The sequence below is a fragment of the Podarcis tiliguerta genome (assembly GCF_965153285.1).
Source record: "Podarcis tiliguerta genome assembly, chromosome: 10".
Lineage (NCBI taxonomy): Eukaryota > Metazoa > Chordata > Lepidosauria > Squamata > Lacertidae > Podarcis > Podarcis tiliguerta.
Genome location: NC_139543.1, coordinates 57639662 through 57656103, shown reverse-complemented (window position 1 = coordinate 57656103; position 16442 = coordinate 57639662). Strand labels below are relative to the sequence as shown.

Sequence of the window (16442 nt, the reverse complement as noted above, 5' to 3'; positions counted from 1 at the left end):
TTCACACACGGAGTATCGGGGACGAGCCAATCTTTTCCGTAGCGTCGTGATAGTATTGCGTATCACTGGTAGCTGGCAGATAAGGGGTAACAGATCCGCATTAACACCGCGGCAAAACATGTGTCTGATTGCCCTGCCTAAAGCGCAACGGCAAAGTCGAAGCCCTGATCTAGGCACGTCTCCAAGGGTGTCCTGTGTTTGAGGATTGTGTGGGATAAGATGCATATGCAGAAATTCTCAGTCTTTTGTGCCTGACTGCTTTCCATATACTGGCATTCACCAGCATGGGAAGGGCTCTGGTGTACTTAGTAAGGAGTGTTGGATTTCTAAAATGAGCCAGCTTTAAGCTTGCCAGATTGTTGCACTTCTTCTCTGCAAAAGCTCTAAATCTGGGTTTTGCAAAGGCTGGTTATGGGATACTCTGCCTGTCTTCAAAGGCAGTTTCAATCTCTGTTACTTACTATACATTCTTTGTGGATGAACCTTGGGGTCGGGTGCAGCAGAAGTTTCCTGGGCAATGAAGTCTTCTTGAAAGTGAACCCTAATATTTCGTTGTCCAGGCTTGGAGGGACAGGATTAGGCCATTTAGTGGTCTCAAGGGCAGATTGGTCTTGAAAGAAATCCTGTTCAAGTGAGCTCTTTGAGAGATTTGACAGAGGTGCAGAGTTTTGAAACAGGGCCCTGTGTTATTGGTGAAGAGCTTCGTCTGGTACCAAGGGGATGTTATTCAGCAAGAGCAACCCTTTGTTATTTTATCTGTGCAAAATGTGTGAACATTTCTAAAGTCCCAAAGGCTGCAGAAAATCCTTGTTAGTTACTTGTGTGGATAAAGCCAAGGTGTATTTGAATGGGAGAAATAATCACTTGTAGACCATATATCAGCCACAGCATAGTGGAAGATGTGTTTGGGGAAGATTAATCCCCCCTCCCCCCCAGGAAAAGTTCTATGTGTGCCCTTTACTTGGGAGCACAGCAAGTCAGAGAAGAAGGGAAGCAGATTTTTAGAACTGGAAAGAGGTAGCAGGCAAGCTTTTTGTAACTTCTTGTAGATGAATTTATTTTTGCATGGCTGCTTGGTGGGGTTGTATTATTTCAAATGAAGTAAGGATTTATAAGGAATGACATTTTTTTGAATTTGTAAACAATAAAACCTCCCTTATCTGGTGTATACCCCCCTTCCCCGATTGTTGAGTGTACTGTGTTCCACTATTTACTCCAGACAGTTTTATATTGAACAGAAATAGTTTTTTTCTGAGAAATTTGTGGGACTAGGCATGCATGTGTCCACGTGCTATATTTCAAACAGTTAATATTTGGAAGATAATCTTATTTGCCTTGCATATCTTGTCTAGATGTGTTTACAGGAGGTATCTTACGATGCCCTTCATTCTGGGTATAGAACAATGCAACCAGTTATGATTGATTGCCTTTTTACAGAGTCTAATGTGATAGCTATCCATTAACTATGGGAGAGACAGAAGGGACAGATCTTTGCCAATTCTATTGTGTGGGAAACTACAAAGAGATATTAGTACTGAAAGCAGTGAATTATGCCAAATACCTACTTAAATCCTGGAGTGTGCCAGATGAATTTTCAAGCACTGTCTTGTTTCGGAACTGCTACATCTAGGGGTTTTATGAGTAAAATTCAGATTGGGGGGGCTAGGTTTTTCTCTATCTCTCTCTGCGGAATTTGAAATTCTGAGATCTCCATACTATGAGAGTTGTCAGTTAGTGTGTTCTAGTTGGGATTGACTGTTTCTAGATGTGATTTGGTTATGTATGGAAAAATGCAGTTTTACATTTCCCTAACCCCATAATGTATAGCTAGATTTACCAGGTGCTCTGTAATCTCAGAAACGACTTTAGGCTCCTGCTGCACTCTTATGAATGAAAGGGAGCAACCTGAGGGAATTCAGGAAGCCTGGTAGAAGCACTGGGTGGTATTCAACTAAATTTTACTCAGGGTAGACTCCTTGAAATTATTGAACTGAATTTAGGCTTCTTCATTAATTTCAGTGCATCTACACTGAGCAAAACTTGGTAAAATAGCAAGCATTGTTCTTTGTGTACCCTGTGCTTTCCTCACCATACAGTCTTTACTCAGTGAAGACACCTGAAAATGCTCTACATTCTGAGTGACCTTGAGGCAGTCACTATCTCTCAGTGTAAACTACCTCACAGGGTTGCTGAGGGAATTTGTTGACTGCAAGACCAAACCATTTATGCTTTATGGAGGACAAGATGAAAAATGTAGTTAAGTGCACCTGTTACATATATATGGGCCCATTCACACGTGTAATATTACCATGCTGGTGGGCTATTAATAGGTGGCATTCTAACATTAACACATTCATGGGCCAGTGTGTACAGTAAGTGTGTGCATGCAGAAAATTTACACAGGTCAGGGCTTTCACCTTCGCTTGCATCCATGGAGGTCCATGGGAATTTTTCCAGCATGGAGGGGTAAACCACTGAAATGGGGGAGCAGATGGATTTCTTTTTTAAAAAAATGAAGAGAAGAATGTCTGTACATGTTGTCACTTATCTCAGGTTTCACAAATGCTAGAAACAAAAGTTGGGAATTGGAGTTATGGTTCATCTGGGCTGGATCTGCCCCCCCCCCATTTTATATTGGGCCCAACTCTTACGCACTGAATATAAAACAGGGGTGAGTGTTTACGATTTGTCAAATAGAAGCAACTGATTTTATGGGCATAACTATCTTTCATGGTCTTTTGGAAGTCATACTACCAGATCTCCTAGAGGGCATGTTTACTGTTAAATAGAACATCTTTATGCATAGGGATCCCAACCCTGGGAAGGCCCAGTGCTTTCTCATTTCTGTCAGTAACATTTGTCATCTATTGTAGTTGTGTTTGTATTTTAAATTGTTGCAACCTGTCCTGACACCTTAGGGTGAAAGGCACGTAATAAATTAAATTAAATTAATGTTGATAATAATAATGTTGAAGACATCATTCCTGCTTCCTGGACTTGTAGCTGCCAGCTGCGATGAAGGCTGTGAAGCAGGGATGGTGATGGAAAGGAAGTAGTAATTTATTTTAATTACTTTTGTTTCCTGCTCTTTCTCCAGTGGCATTTTAGCCTCATGACATCCCTGAAAGTGAGGTTAGGAAGAGAGTTTTTTTTAATCCAATGGTACCCTTTACATCTGAGCAGGGATATTTGAATCCAGGATTCTCATATCCAGGTCAACACTTAGCTACAGTACAACATGGTGGTTTTGTGGCTGGTTTCGTTTCCTCCCGCAAGTGTGGGCTCGCGCTGTTAAATGCTTTTCTATATGAAAACATTCTGTATGTACAGAAAAGTAGCAGGCTGGGAAAAGGGGTACCTTCTTCCTCACATGCTACTTGTCTATATGCAGGGGATGTTCAGTCACTTGTGGTGAGAAGTGATAAAATCCAGAAAATCGGGTCCTCCCTTAAAGAGGCAACATATTGCGGTGAGACCTGGAAACCAACACCCTGTGTTGTGGGTGGGTACGATTGGTCAGCCACAACACCCGATTCGTAGGTCCCTCAAAGCTGGGTGCAATCTGGCCAATGGGACGCAGTCCAAACAGTTCGAGGGACCTATTTATGCCCATGCAGGTGACCCAGAGCTTCCTCTTTCAGCGCGAGCACTCAGAACACCCGCCCACCTCTCCCTACTTTTAGGGCTTTGCGTTTGACCTTGCTATGCCGTCGTGTGTCGTCTGTCATTGGGACAGGGGCACGGCCGGAATTTCCCCCACTTGGCTGATAGGCTGTTGCCATTTGGGTTTCGCCTGCTGCGTCGCAAATCGTCACAACTTGTAAGGTTGCAGATAGGCTTTGGTTCAGGTGATAGGGATGGGAGAACGCTCTCGCCGCCCCTATGTGAAGGGTATTCCGTTAAAGGAATCCAGGGACTCGATTGTTTAGTCAACCCCTAAGAGGAGATTGTGCCTGTGTCTGAGTCGAGGGGGACATTTGGGTGGCGGAGTTAGCCCGTTCCCAGCTTTCCGCTTATCCAGGTGTTCACCCTTGGCTGACCTATGCTGGAACCCTGAGTCAGCGCTACCTGCATGGCAGGGAGCTAGTCGAACCAGAGCCTATGCAGCCATTCACTTTCTGTAATCAATAAAGTTGTGGCCTAAATTCTGCCAAAAAACAAAATCAAAATTTGAGTCAAGTGTGAATTTATTTAGGGGGGAGGTTTCTGGGTCTGAACACGCAATAGGTTTAACCACCTGCTGATTATAAGAACTAGGCCCAAAGAGACAGCTTGAGGTAGCCAGAACAGTTTCCTTTGTAAAAGAACAGCTGTTAGGTCTAGCAGGTTGCAGCCTACTGGATTTCCTTTCTATTTGAGATATGCCTAGCAAGAAACTTGGGAGGTTGCTATTAATAGATTGCAAGGGGAGTTGTTCTGCTGCACAACACCTGTAGGGACATTGATTCTGCAATCTGTCCTTCTGGGCAGGAGCACATTTAAAGGGCATTTGAAGGATGGAGGATTAAACCCCCCTCTTAACATGCAGGGGGAAGGGGTCTCGTTCACTTACAGCCCAACCCTTTGCATGTTTTCTCCAGAAGGAAATCCCACCATGTTCAATTATGCTTACTTCCAAGTAAGAGTATAGTGGTACCTCTGGTTGTGAACGGGATCCGTTCTGGAGGCCCATTCGCAACATGAAAAGAGTGCAAACTGCAGCAGCGTGTCTGCACACACACGGGTTGCGATTCGCCGCTTCTGCGCATGTGCATTATGTCAATTTTTTTTGCACTTCTGCGCATGCATGAGCAGCGAAACCCAGAAGTAACCCTTTCTGGTATTTCCGGGTCGCTGCAGGATGTAACCTGAAAGAACGTAACATGAAGCAAAGGTCACATGAGGTATGACTGTACAGTGGTACCTCGGGATGCAAACGGGATCCGTTCCGGAGCCCCGTTCGCATCTTGAATGGAATGTAAGACGTGATGGTGTGTCTGGGGGTTGCGTTTTGCCGCTTCCGCGCATGCACGTGATGTCATTTTGAGCGTCTGCGCATGCGCAAAGTGCAACCCGAAAGCGCTCAACCTGAAGCACATTCAACCCGAGGTATGACTGTACTGTACATAGAATTGGAACTCATGCTTCCCTTGCTGGCACACTCTTCTTTAAAACCCACATTACAGACACGCTTAATTGTTGTGGTTGCAAGCTGCAGCAAGCAGGCAAGTGTCTGGTTATTTGGACGTCATAAAAGTAATTTCAGACTTTCCATTGTAAAATCTGGGCATAGGATAGCTGGAGGGTGAAGATGTCATTAGTAAATACGTACTTTTACCTAGGCACACATATGCCTTTTGTGTTAATTACGTTAATCCTCTCAATCTGTTCTTCAGGATTTTAATCAGGTAGGTCCTGGCTCCTAGGTCTTAGCCCAAAGTGTTTAGTGTGAACTTGTGCACAAATACCTGAGCATAGCTTCTGGGCATGTAGCTTTAATTTTAAACATTATGCACCTCCAGTGTGTCAGTTCTCTTACTCTTCTGATGAAGGTTGCAACTCCTAGCTCATTCAATTAATTGATGGCATCTTACCACGAATATGGAACAATTCCCCCCCCTTTTTTTCCTGCCCCATGGGACTATAAAATGAGTTTATCTAACTCAAGGATAATAAACTCTGCCTCCTATTTCCCGAGGTTTATTGATAGTATATAAAGACCTGTAGCTAGTTATTTGACAAGTTATTGCTAGTCGGTAAGCAATCTGTTTACTATTATATTTATTAAGAAAATGTATATCCCTCCCACCCTTCCAAAGGATTTGCGTTGCTCAGGGTGGCTTATAACGCTAACACCAAGCAATGGTACAAGGCAGGCATCAGCAAACTCGGCCCTCCAGATGTTTTGGGACTACATCTCCCAACATCCCTAGCTAACAGGACCAATGGTCAGGGATGATGGGAGTTGTAGTCCCAAAAACGTCTAGAGGGCCGAGTTTGCCTATGCCTAGTATAAAGGAACAACAAAATGAGAGAGAGAGATATAAATAAGGTCCTGCTACATAAATGCAGTGAAACTAGCAGGTTAAATGCCCTTTGGAATACATTTTTGACCAGATTACAAGAAGAAGTGAAAGCAGGGGTAGATGGATTTCATGAGGTAAGACGTTCCATAAAATAAATATAAGATGTTCTATAATCTGGCCACAGAGGAGGCCTTTTCTCACAGCTTCTCACTTCTGCCTCTGCCTGTGTTCAAATGTCTAATTAGACTGTTCTCTTTCCTAGTTTTTCTCCCCATTCCTCCAGTTTTCTTAGCTAATGCTGCTGTTGCTTCCCTCTCCTTTTCTAGACACTTCTGTCTGTCGTGCCTGTCTCTAGAACAGGGATGGAGAACTTGTGGCCCTGCTGATGTTGTTGGACTCCAACTCCCAGAAGCCCCAGCCATCATGGCCAGGGATGATGGGAGTTGTAGCCAGCAACATATGTTCTCCATCCCTACTGTAGAAAAAAATGACTCCTCTTCCTGCCCACCCCTTCTTCTGTGACAGTTGGGCAGCTCCGTCGAAAACTTTGAGGCTTCTACATAGATTTTTGTCATAGACATGGTCAATGTTGTTTATCTGCAGTGGTGATTACAGAACTATGCGTTGGAAAGAAGCCACTGACTTCACTAACACAAGAATGCTGCTGATTATGGTTTAGGTAACATGGCAGATGTAACCACTGTCTGGAACGAAATTTGTGAACAAGTCCTGAACATGTTAAGACTTCTGAATCGTTACTCAATTAAAAAAGCAAGTGAGGAGACGGTATCTGACACAGACTTAAGGTTAATCACCAGCCAACCACAGTTCTTCTTAAGAAAAGAAGGCTGTTGAATCTATATGAATTTTTTCAGCTTTCAAGCTAATCTCAACACTAAAATGGTGAACGTCTGGAGACTTAGCTTTATATTAGCTGGCTTTGTTAGTCTTAAACATGAAAATCAATGCTTTGACTCGCTGTTGGCTCCTTTTGCCTTTTCACCTACTTTTGCATAGCTGCTAAGAGTTGCAAAATGTCAACACACACACTCGTTACAAATCTCTCCCTTAGGGTTCAAAATGTAAGGTTAAAATAGTAGGCACTGTGGGGTCTTACATAATCAAGACACTTGTTTTCAAAAGCTAAATGTGGAACAGAATAGGAGTTGGCAGAGTCTCCTTCAAACAGTATATAAATCAGCCGGGTTCAGTGATGGATCTAAAGGTTCTTCATACTGCAAAGTCAGTTTGTGCAAAATGACACTGCTTCAGGAGTGCAGATTCAATCCTCGTGCTGATATTTCTGTGTTGGTTTTGAAGATGCATAGACATTGAAATATATTTACTTTCTCTTAAGATAGTAACTAATGTAACTAGGTACAATAGAATCACCTTATTTGGATATTTTGGGCCAAGTTCGGTTGAATGCATGAGGTCAGGAAGTGCTTACAAAACCTTTTCTTGATCAGGTCCCCGTGTCTGTACACTCCTCTCATAATAAGCAACTGTAGGAGCAGAAATATCCACCGTATTATGTAAGATTTGTTTGTCATAACACACTTGACTCATTGTTTTGGAGAATTTATGGCTATAGTGGTGTCATTCTAATAGGTTTTGGCGATTGTTTGTAAACACTGCAAAAAAAAAAAAAAGGCTAAATTGTATGGATTAATCACATTTGTTAGACAGTTCTGACAAATGCTTTATGCTTTGGACTTGTTTATGGAGAGTGAATATTGTCCGGAAAAAGGTTACACAGAATTTATTTTTGAATTAGGGTTTGCATTCAAGCTTACTTGTAAATACCAGCTTTTTACTTCCTTCTTAATGTGGGTCTATAATTTTAGGTGATGTGCATCTTGGCATAACTCAATGAATTCAGCAGGACTTTTATCCTTGCTTTATGTGGCTTTCAAATATTCTACTGTATGCATAATCTGGAAAACATTAATGTTTAGTACAGTATATGAGTATTCTTTAGGCTGCACTTTGAAATTATATTTTACTCTCATCTGCCACACCATCTGCCTTCAATTTTCTTGGCTAATATAGGACACTGGAACTGTAGAAGGAAATTTTATTGTTGACCAGAGGTATACCAGGTAGACACCCTGAACATCTGCACAGATTTCAAGCTTCCTTTAAGAAAGGAGAGTGTTTCGTGACTGCTGCTCTGTATCGAGATAAGCTCAGAAGAAGAAGAAAAGCATGAAACCTGCAATTATGTTGAACATTGGCTCTTCTTAGCCTTGTGGGCAGTAGTGAGCCTATCAAAATACAGGCTTCTGTTGATTTGGGAGATCTTCTAGAAGTACAGCAGAAATAAGCAATGAAGATACTCATTAAGATTCAGAGCTGCAAAAACAAGTGATGGAGTATGTCAGTGGGTGCTTCACTGCTATCTTCTTTCTTTTTCTACAATTGTTTATGCAAAAGTGTCTGAACATGAAAGCGTGAGGAAGGACCCTGGGGATTCTGCTTGCAACAAGGTCTGTGTCACTAATGAGTTTAGGATTTACATGAAAAATATTTTCTCTTTCCCTTCCAGTTGCTGCTAAGGGCAAGCTGTAAGTACATGTGTTAGACCCTCCCCACTTACAAAATATAGACATCTGTATATAAAAATGATCAGATTTATATTTTGCCTTTTTCTGCCATTCCACCTTTAAAAACTTTTTTGTTCTTCCCATGGCAAACCAGTTCAGAGAGACATCTAATGTTGATAAGTCTATTAAAATAACCACGTTGACTTAAGCAAAGTGCCTTTCCAGGTGGAAATGTCTTACCTGTGGAAGACCTTCTGGCTTTGATTTTGATGGGACTCCAGGGGAGAGGGAGTTGGTGTGGAGCAGGGGTTAGTGGGCTCAACTAGGAAGCTGCTTGGGGCGAGGAAGAGAAATGTGGAACCTAAGCTGAGCCAGAGTCAAAATCTCTGTACAGAACCCAAATGAACTGTCACCAACTCAACTGTGTGATGATTGCGTTGTTCTTAAAAAGCTGCTCTTGCGTACCTTGGCATGTGAAAATTAATGGCAACTGTGTACCGATTTTATTTAAGGTGATTGACAATGAACTGAATTGATTTCTAACTCTTCCAGCCCTACATGGAGATGCTGGGGGTTGAAATTTGGGGCTTTCTCCACGCAAAGCAGATGCTGTACCAGTGAACTACTGCCCCTCCTTGATTCAGTGGGACTTACTCCTGTCTAAGTGTAGGATTGCAGTCTGAGACAAGTTGCCCATAAAATACATTGGTAGGGAAAATTAGAATGTTTTGTGGTGGGGTCTTTTTGCACAATAGCATCCTCAGTTGTTGTTTTTAAGTACAAATTCACCCTGTTTATCTGCTAAATATGAATGTTCTGGTTTCTGTTTCTGAAGACGGATCCATTGAGTTCCAGATCTATAGAATTCAGAATTGAGATAGCTCAGTCAGTAGAGCACGAGACTCTTAACCTCAGGGTTGTGGGTTCAAGCCACACATTGGGCAAAAGATTCCTGCATTGCAGGGGGTTGGACTAGATGACCCTCGTGGTCCCTTCCAACTCTACAATTCTATGGTTCTGTGATTAAAAAGGCATGAAGTTTAACTGAAGCAGTTCAAAACTGCCGGTTTAGAACTCCAGGTTTAGAACTCCAAGTTTAGAGCAGGGAGTGTGCTTATTTCTGAGAATGCACCAGTCTTCTCTCATCCAGTAAGAGATCCCATCTCGCTCTCGGTGCCAAAATCTTGGGACTGAAGAGGACAGCAACACTTCAATTTCTTCATTAGCTGTAGAAGGGTCTCCATGGGGGGATACTACTTGAAATGAGTGATGGGTGACAGGTAGCCTATACCCCAGAGTTCTGCTTACTAATGGGAAAGTGAGAGGTGAGGAGGTGACTGTCCAAGAACAAGGAGGTTTGGAGCTCCAAAGATTTAAAATAAAAGTGGCAGAATTTGCCTGAGGGTGACTTTCATGCAGCACAGAGGATGAGTTAGCACTGTATTCAAATTCACTTAACACAAATGAGCTAGCTTTTTCTGTACTCTTGTATATTTTAAGTCCACAAAAGTTACTAACCTGCAATGTTTTTACTAGCCTAAGAGATTAGCAGCCTGTGTTTTCTTGCTAGCCATGAGAAAGGGAAGACTTGGCAGTCTAGTTAAAACCCTGGGTTGTATCCTGTGAAGCCATCTTGTCTGCACAAGGACTTTGCTTGTGCAATGGAACTTCCTTTTAATCCCCAAGCTTCTGGGGCAGATTTGGGGAGTGCAGGAGGGAGGGGAAGGCTCTGTTGCACTTGTACGAATAGACACCTTCATTGGGAACAACCCTTTTGTCTTCTATCAAATAGGATGACAGAGAAGCAATAGAGCCGAATGATAGTTTTTCCAAAGACAGCATGTAAACTAGGAGAACTACCTGAGGTGGTTGTTGTTTAGTCCTTTAGTCGTGTCCGACTCTTCGTGACCCCATGGACCAGAGCACGCCAGGCACTCCTGTCTTTCACTAACTCCCACAGTTTGGTCAAACTCATGCTGGTAGCTTCGAGAACACTGTCCAACCATCTCATCCTCTGTTGTCCCCTTCTCCTTGTGCCCTCCATCTTTCCCAGCATCAGGGTCTTTTCCAGGGAGTCTTCTCCTCTCATGAGGTGGCCAAAGTATTGGAGCCTCAGCTTCATGATCTGTCCTTCCAGTGAGCACTCAGGGCTGATTTCCTTAAGAATGGATACGTTTGATCTTCTTGCAGTCCATGGGACTCTCAAGAGTCTCCTCCAGCACCAGAATTCAAAAGCATCAATTCTTCAGCGATCAGCCTTCTTTATGGTCCAGCTCTCACTTCCATACATCACTGCTGGGAAAACCATAGCTTTAACTATACGGACCTTTGTTGGCAAGGTGATGTCTCTGCTTTTTAAGATGCTGTCTAGGTTTGTCATGGCTTGTAGGCTGGTTGTGAGATATATTCAGGAGAAGGCTAAGGAGTAAAGCTTACAAAAATCTGGAGTCCTTAAGACTCCATAGTGCCTTATATGTCTCCTTCCAGCAACTCCTGCAGCCAAACTGGTTCCAAACGTATTGCTCTGCTTTCCTTTGGAACATGGTCTGTGAAGCTGAGAGGGGAGGTCTTGTCATCTGGGCAGCCCAGGACCTCCATACACACTGCCCAAGCTTGCACCCCAGGGAGGTCACTTTGGTGCTGCTAACACAGCGCTTTGACTTCACCTTCGAAGGCGCACTCCATTGTTTGCTGAGACAGATGGATGCCAACAACAACAAGCCTAGTTGCTAAATACAAGGCTGCGTTATTACCTTCTAATCATTTGTGTTAAGCTCACAGCTGAAGTCACTATAAAAGAGTGGATTTTCTCCAGTGCCTTCAGTGCATGCCTGTGGCTGCAAACTTACACACACTTGCTTGGGAAATAATCCCTCTGAAACCAGTGGGACTTGGTTCTGACTGTAAGCATGCGTAAGATTAGGTTGAATGTGTGGGAAAGGGTTTCTGATGTTTGTGAGTGATTGAATGTCTGGAACTGACTGTTAGCTTGTTTAGATAGCATTCATGTAGTGTTTAATGATATGGTCATCATGGGTATAATATCAGAAGAACAGAAAGTCTCCATGATGTAAAACCTTTTAGTATCCCAATACAGCCAATAGGCAATCTGTGTGTATTGCAGGTCACAGGTACAAAGTACAAAATTTGGTATTCTGAGAATATATATATATATTAAAAAGAAAGCAGTTTGCTTATGATTTCAGTGGCAGAATGTGGGCAATTCTAATTGAAATCCCTAAAGCAGGTTGGTATCTAGGAATTCAAAATATTTTCCCAGCACTGTCTGGGAGAGGCTCCTTTGACTTTGCTTAGCACAATGGCTAATCTATACAGATTTATTAGAGACTCCATGGGAATGAGCAATAGGATCACTCTCTGCCTTAGAATAAATGTGCATTTCCTTCCAGGTGAATGGCATGAAGTGAATTCTAATTGAATTCACTAGTATATTTCCTGAAGTGGGTTTAACCTGGATTAACCAAAATAGCTAGTCTGTTGTACTGTATGACTAGGAGACGAGTTCTGTTTGCTTTGAAATGCTGTTCTCAGCTGTAATCTGCATGGACAGTGTCATTCAAGGCCTTTGTTCTGTGTGGGAGGGTTATTCTGGCAAAATGTGTCATCTTGTGGGAGATGGTTCGGCCCCAAAGGGGATGACTTTGGATTGTGTTAGGTAGGGAATTGTGAGGAAATTGGATCCCCCATTTTATGCTGTTGATGTCCTGTGTGTAGATAGAACAGCCTTCTCAAAAGAGCTCCTCTTCCCGACTTTTGCTGCTTCAGCTCTACATAGCTCTCTCCTTACAGTAACAATCTTTGTTACTCATTTTTTTGGCTATTGAATTTCATCACCCACACATTTTAAATGTGTTAAAAGATATTTATAGTGAAGTCGCTCAACAATATAGTAGAAAAGTTGTTGCAGTGGAATGCAGGCTGTGGCTTTCCGAACAGAAACAAGGAACCAGTAGCATCCAGAAGGTCAGTTCTGATTATTTTGCCTTTAAATCTCTGGAAGGGAAAAAGTGCAATTCAACTCACCCACCTGCCCATTGAATGGGAGGGAAGGAAATAAAGTAAGAAGGTGGGAGACAGGGATTTTTGTTGTTGAGGTTGAGCTGGTTTGTGAATGACCTTCACAATTTGGATAAACATCCTCCTTACTGGTGTGTGCAGGAATTTGTTGTGTGATATTGAAAAAAGTTTTACTGGTTTGTTTAATTGGAGCTTCACAATAGAAACACTTCGTTTTTTATTTTCATTTGAGGTGGTTTATTTTACAGTATTCATTTTATTATTAATCTTTAAATCTAAGCTCCCTTGAGTATCATTTGATAGGGTTGAAGGATACCAGTCTTTTAAATCACAAATGCTAATTTTTCTTGTGCGTAGGAGAGCCAAAGTTTCTGTACTTCAAAAGTTCTCCACACCTGTAGTATGAATAAAGTAGATGTGTTTACATTTGAGATCCTGGATACAAAATTTATGGTTTGGCAGCATTTAGCATTTGTAGGGGGTGTTGAGGACTGAGGTGACAGGGGGTGGAACTTTGGGTTTGGAAGTTTTTAAGGTGGTGCTATGTGAGGGCAGGAACTGTATGCAGAATGACAGTTTTACAAACCAATTACCGGTAGAAGCATAATTCATATTCCTCTGCCCTCTCCCCCGCCCCCATTGCTGACCATTGAGCAGAACCTTTCAGTAATCATTTGGACTCCCCCCCCCAATATATGAATTATGAGGTTCAACAACCTGTGTGGCTTTTAAAATCTGGTATTCCTGGAAGTAAAAGCAGGGAAACAGGGAAAACAAGTCCCACCAAATAGGTCTTTTAAACATTTAAATAATCTTCATTTATCTGTAAAGCATGTCTTCAAGAAAGAGTAAGCTGAGTTGTTTTAGATAAAGATGCCTTTTTAATTGTCCTTTAGTTCCTAATTGAAATGAATTGGATAGTTTTTAATTGCTCAGTTCAACATGTAGTCTGGACAAGTTAGACAACGTAAGCTAAGTGATTGCTTCAATGTCAATGTAAATTTTGTATTGCAAGTTCATGCTTCAGGTAGCTTGAGTATGATTTCATTGCAAACAGTGAATATTGCTTGTTTGAGCGCACAAAGAAGCATGTTAGGCCTTTTAAATCTCTATCAGTCGCTGAACTAACAGAGTGACCTGTCTTGAATGATATTTGTTTTATATACAGGCCCTTTTCAATATATATATTTTTTACGTTTGTTGTGCTTGTTGTCTTTGAAATAAAAATAATGGTTTGTTTGTGCCATTCTGAGTAATTGCAATGCTACTTTGTTTACAGTGGTTATGTGGCAGGGAGAGAACGTGTGTGAATTCATCTTTGTTGCCAGCAGCCAGGTTAATGGAGGATGTTATCTAATTGTGTTCCTGGCTTCAGACAAGCCAGTTCAGGTTTGGCTGTGGTGGGAAGAGGGCTGGGGATAATGGAGCCCTGCTTGGAAGCATGTATATGTCCTTAAAATATGCATTTGAAACCCTTTGTGTAGGGGTGGGAGAGCCATTTGGGGAGGGATTATGAATTAAGTCCCCCCACAGCATTTCTATTCTTCAATACCCCACCAGAAGCAGTTTTTCTTAAAAAAGCCATCAGGTCTTCATTACATGCAGTTGTATGGAACACATTGCTTGCACCTGAGAAAGAAACAAGACCAAGTGAGTTGACCTGCCTGCTATGTGATTCTGGGGGGAAATCAATCATACCCCATGCACAATGTTTGGTAAATGGGCGAGATGGGCCGACCATGCAGATCAATTGAGTACTATCATCGCAGAACCAGGATTGGTTCCAGTACATGGTTGAATGTGTACGCTTGGTGGCAAAGTCAAGATTTGCTGTTATGCAATCTGTGCCGTGGTCTTCGATGTTAGCCTCTTCGCTTAAAACAAAAACTCAATACTGACTTCATAGGGTTAAGGCAGGAATAAAGAGTCTGAACTTCTAGTATGCAATTCCCACTTAGCCTCTCTTGATTCTTTGGCTTGCTCTCAGTTTCTTCTGTTTTCCTTTTATGGTGACAGGACTGCCACATTTTATCTCCTCACTTGTCCCCTTGCCCTCTTAGCACATCACAAAGGCTTTCTTATCGCTTCAATAGGTGCAGACTGCTCTGAATGTTGAGTGTGCTGGTTTTGCAGCATGTCTGTGTGCTGATACCATAATATGGGACTGTAGGTGCTGCTTGATCATGTGAGGTACTCTAGCAGTAACCAACAAGCTTTCCAGACCTGGGATCCACTTTTAGACCACATATGCATTTGGAGACCCACTTCTTCGTCATTTATCTTGTATGGTAGTGCTACTCTGGAGACCCAACCTAGGTTCCAGCCCACCAGTTGAAGGTTGGTGCTGTAGGTAAACATACACAGTGAACGTAGAACATGAACAAAGCAGCTCAGCTTGGCTGGGGAATAAGGCAGTTGTTGCTCTTGCTCCTTAGTTGGCAAAAATGGATACCTGAGCATCATCAGTTGTAGTTTGTTGACAACTAATGGATAGCATTAAAGGAGCTTTGGTGTCTATTGACAGGAAGTGGGTGCCAGGAGCAGGTTATCAATAACTTACATGGCTTCAGTGAAGTTTATTTCTTATAAGAAACAAGACAGCTCAGGAAGCTAGGCCTAGAAGGTACACAGGACAGCTCAGGAAGCTAGGTCTTCGCACAGCTCCCGAAGTCTCCCTCTGCTCCTTTCCAGGCAATCTGAGGCTCCTTTGTCTTGCCCGTCTTTGCTCTGCCTATTTCATGCCTCTCCTTGTTCTGGGAGTCATGACCACTCAGTGTTAAAGGTAAAGGGACCCCTGACCATTAGGTCCAGTCATGACCGACTCTGGGGTTGTGGTGCTCATCTCGCTTTATTGGCCGAGGGAGCCGGCGTACAGCTTCCGGGTCATGTGACCAGCATGACTGAGCTGCTTCTGGCGAACCAGAGCAGCACACGGAAACGCAGTTTAACTTCCCACCACAGCACTACCTATTTGTCTACTTGCACTTTGACGTGCTTTCGAACTGCTAGGTTGGCAGGAGCAGGGACTGAGCATCGGGCGCTCACCCCGTTGCAGGGATTCGAACCACCGACCTTCTGATTGGAAAGTCGTAGGCTCTGTGGTTTAACCCACAGCGCCACCCGTGTCCCTCCACTCAGTGTTGTCCCCCCACTAATTCCCAGGGTTTGAGCCTTCTTTCCTTGGGGGTTCTCCAGCTGCTGCCTCACGCCGCACCTCTGTATCCAGCCAGTCCATGACCTCTGTACATCAGATCAAGTTTTCTTCTGCAGTAAAGTGAATTTGGTGGGTTTGTCTGTTCTTTCTTGCTGTTTCAGGACAGAGTTGTCTACCTTCATCGGGCTGTAAATGTTTCTTTCCATTGTTTGCAAAAACGCTCCTAGAAACAAGCAAACAAAATTCCTTTTGTGGCATTTCCTTGTTTTTCACAAACTGACCATCCTTAAGTCACCTGATAACACAGCATTGCCAGGACCAGATAAAGAGAGTGTAGTCTTCTATGGATTTGTGTTTAGTATCCATGTTGTGTGTGTGCTTTTTTAAAAAAAAAATCGCAACCTATTCTGTGCAGGCCTTTGTTACTGGATGAGAATGGTGTCTTTTTTAAAAAACCAACATCTGACCTCTGGCTTTCTAAAACGTATATTTCAGTAGTTATTGTGAAATAAATAGTTGCATGATATCTTGAAGAAATTCCATTAGGAGCTCAGTTTTTTAGAATATGAATTCTTTATTTTTTAAAAGTGCTGTTGTTGCTTACCTTTTGACTTTCCTTTGCTTTCTGAATTCTGAAAGCATATGAAGTACCACGATAACAAAAGCAGTATTGGGATTGCTGCCCTGCAATGTTGATTG

The 16442-nt window shown here is 42.6% G+C and overlaps 1 protein-coding gene across 46 annotated transcripts in view; it reads left to right on the top strand.

Annotated features, from left to right (window-relative positions):
* MICAL3 (microtubule associated monooxygenase, calponin and LIM domain containing 3) overlaps positions 1–16442 on the top strand; it is a 190375-nt gene that overhangs the window by 14477 nt on the left and 159456 nt on the right. The window lies entirely within an intron of this gene.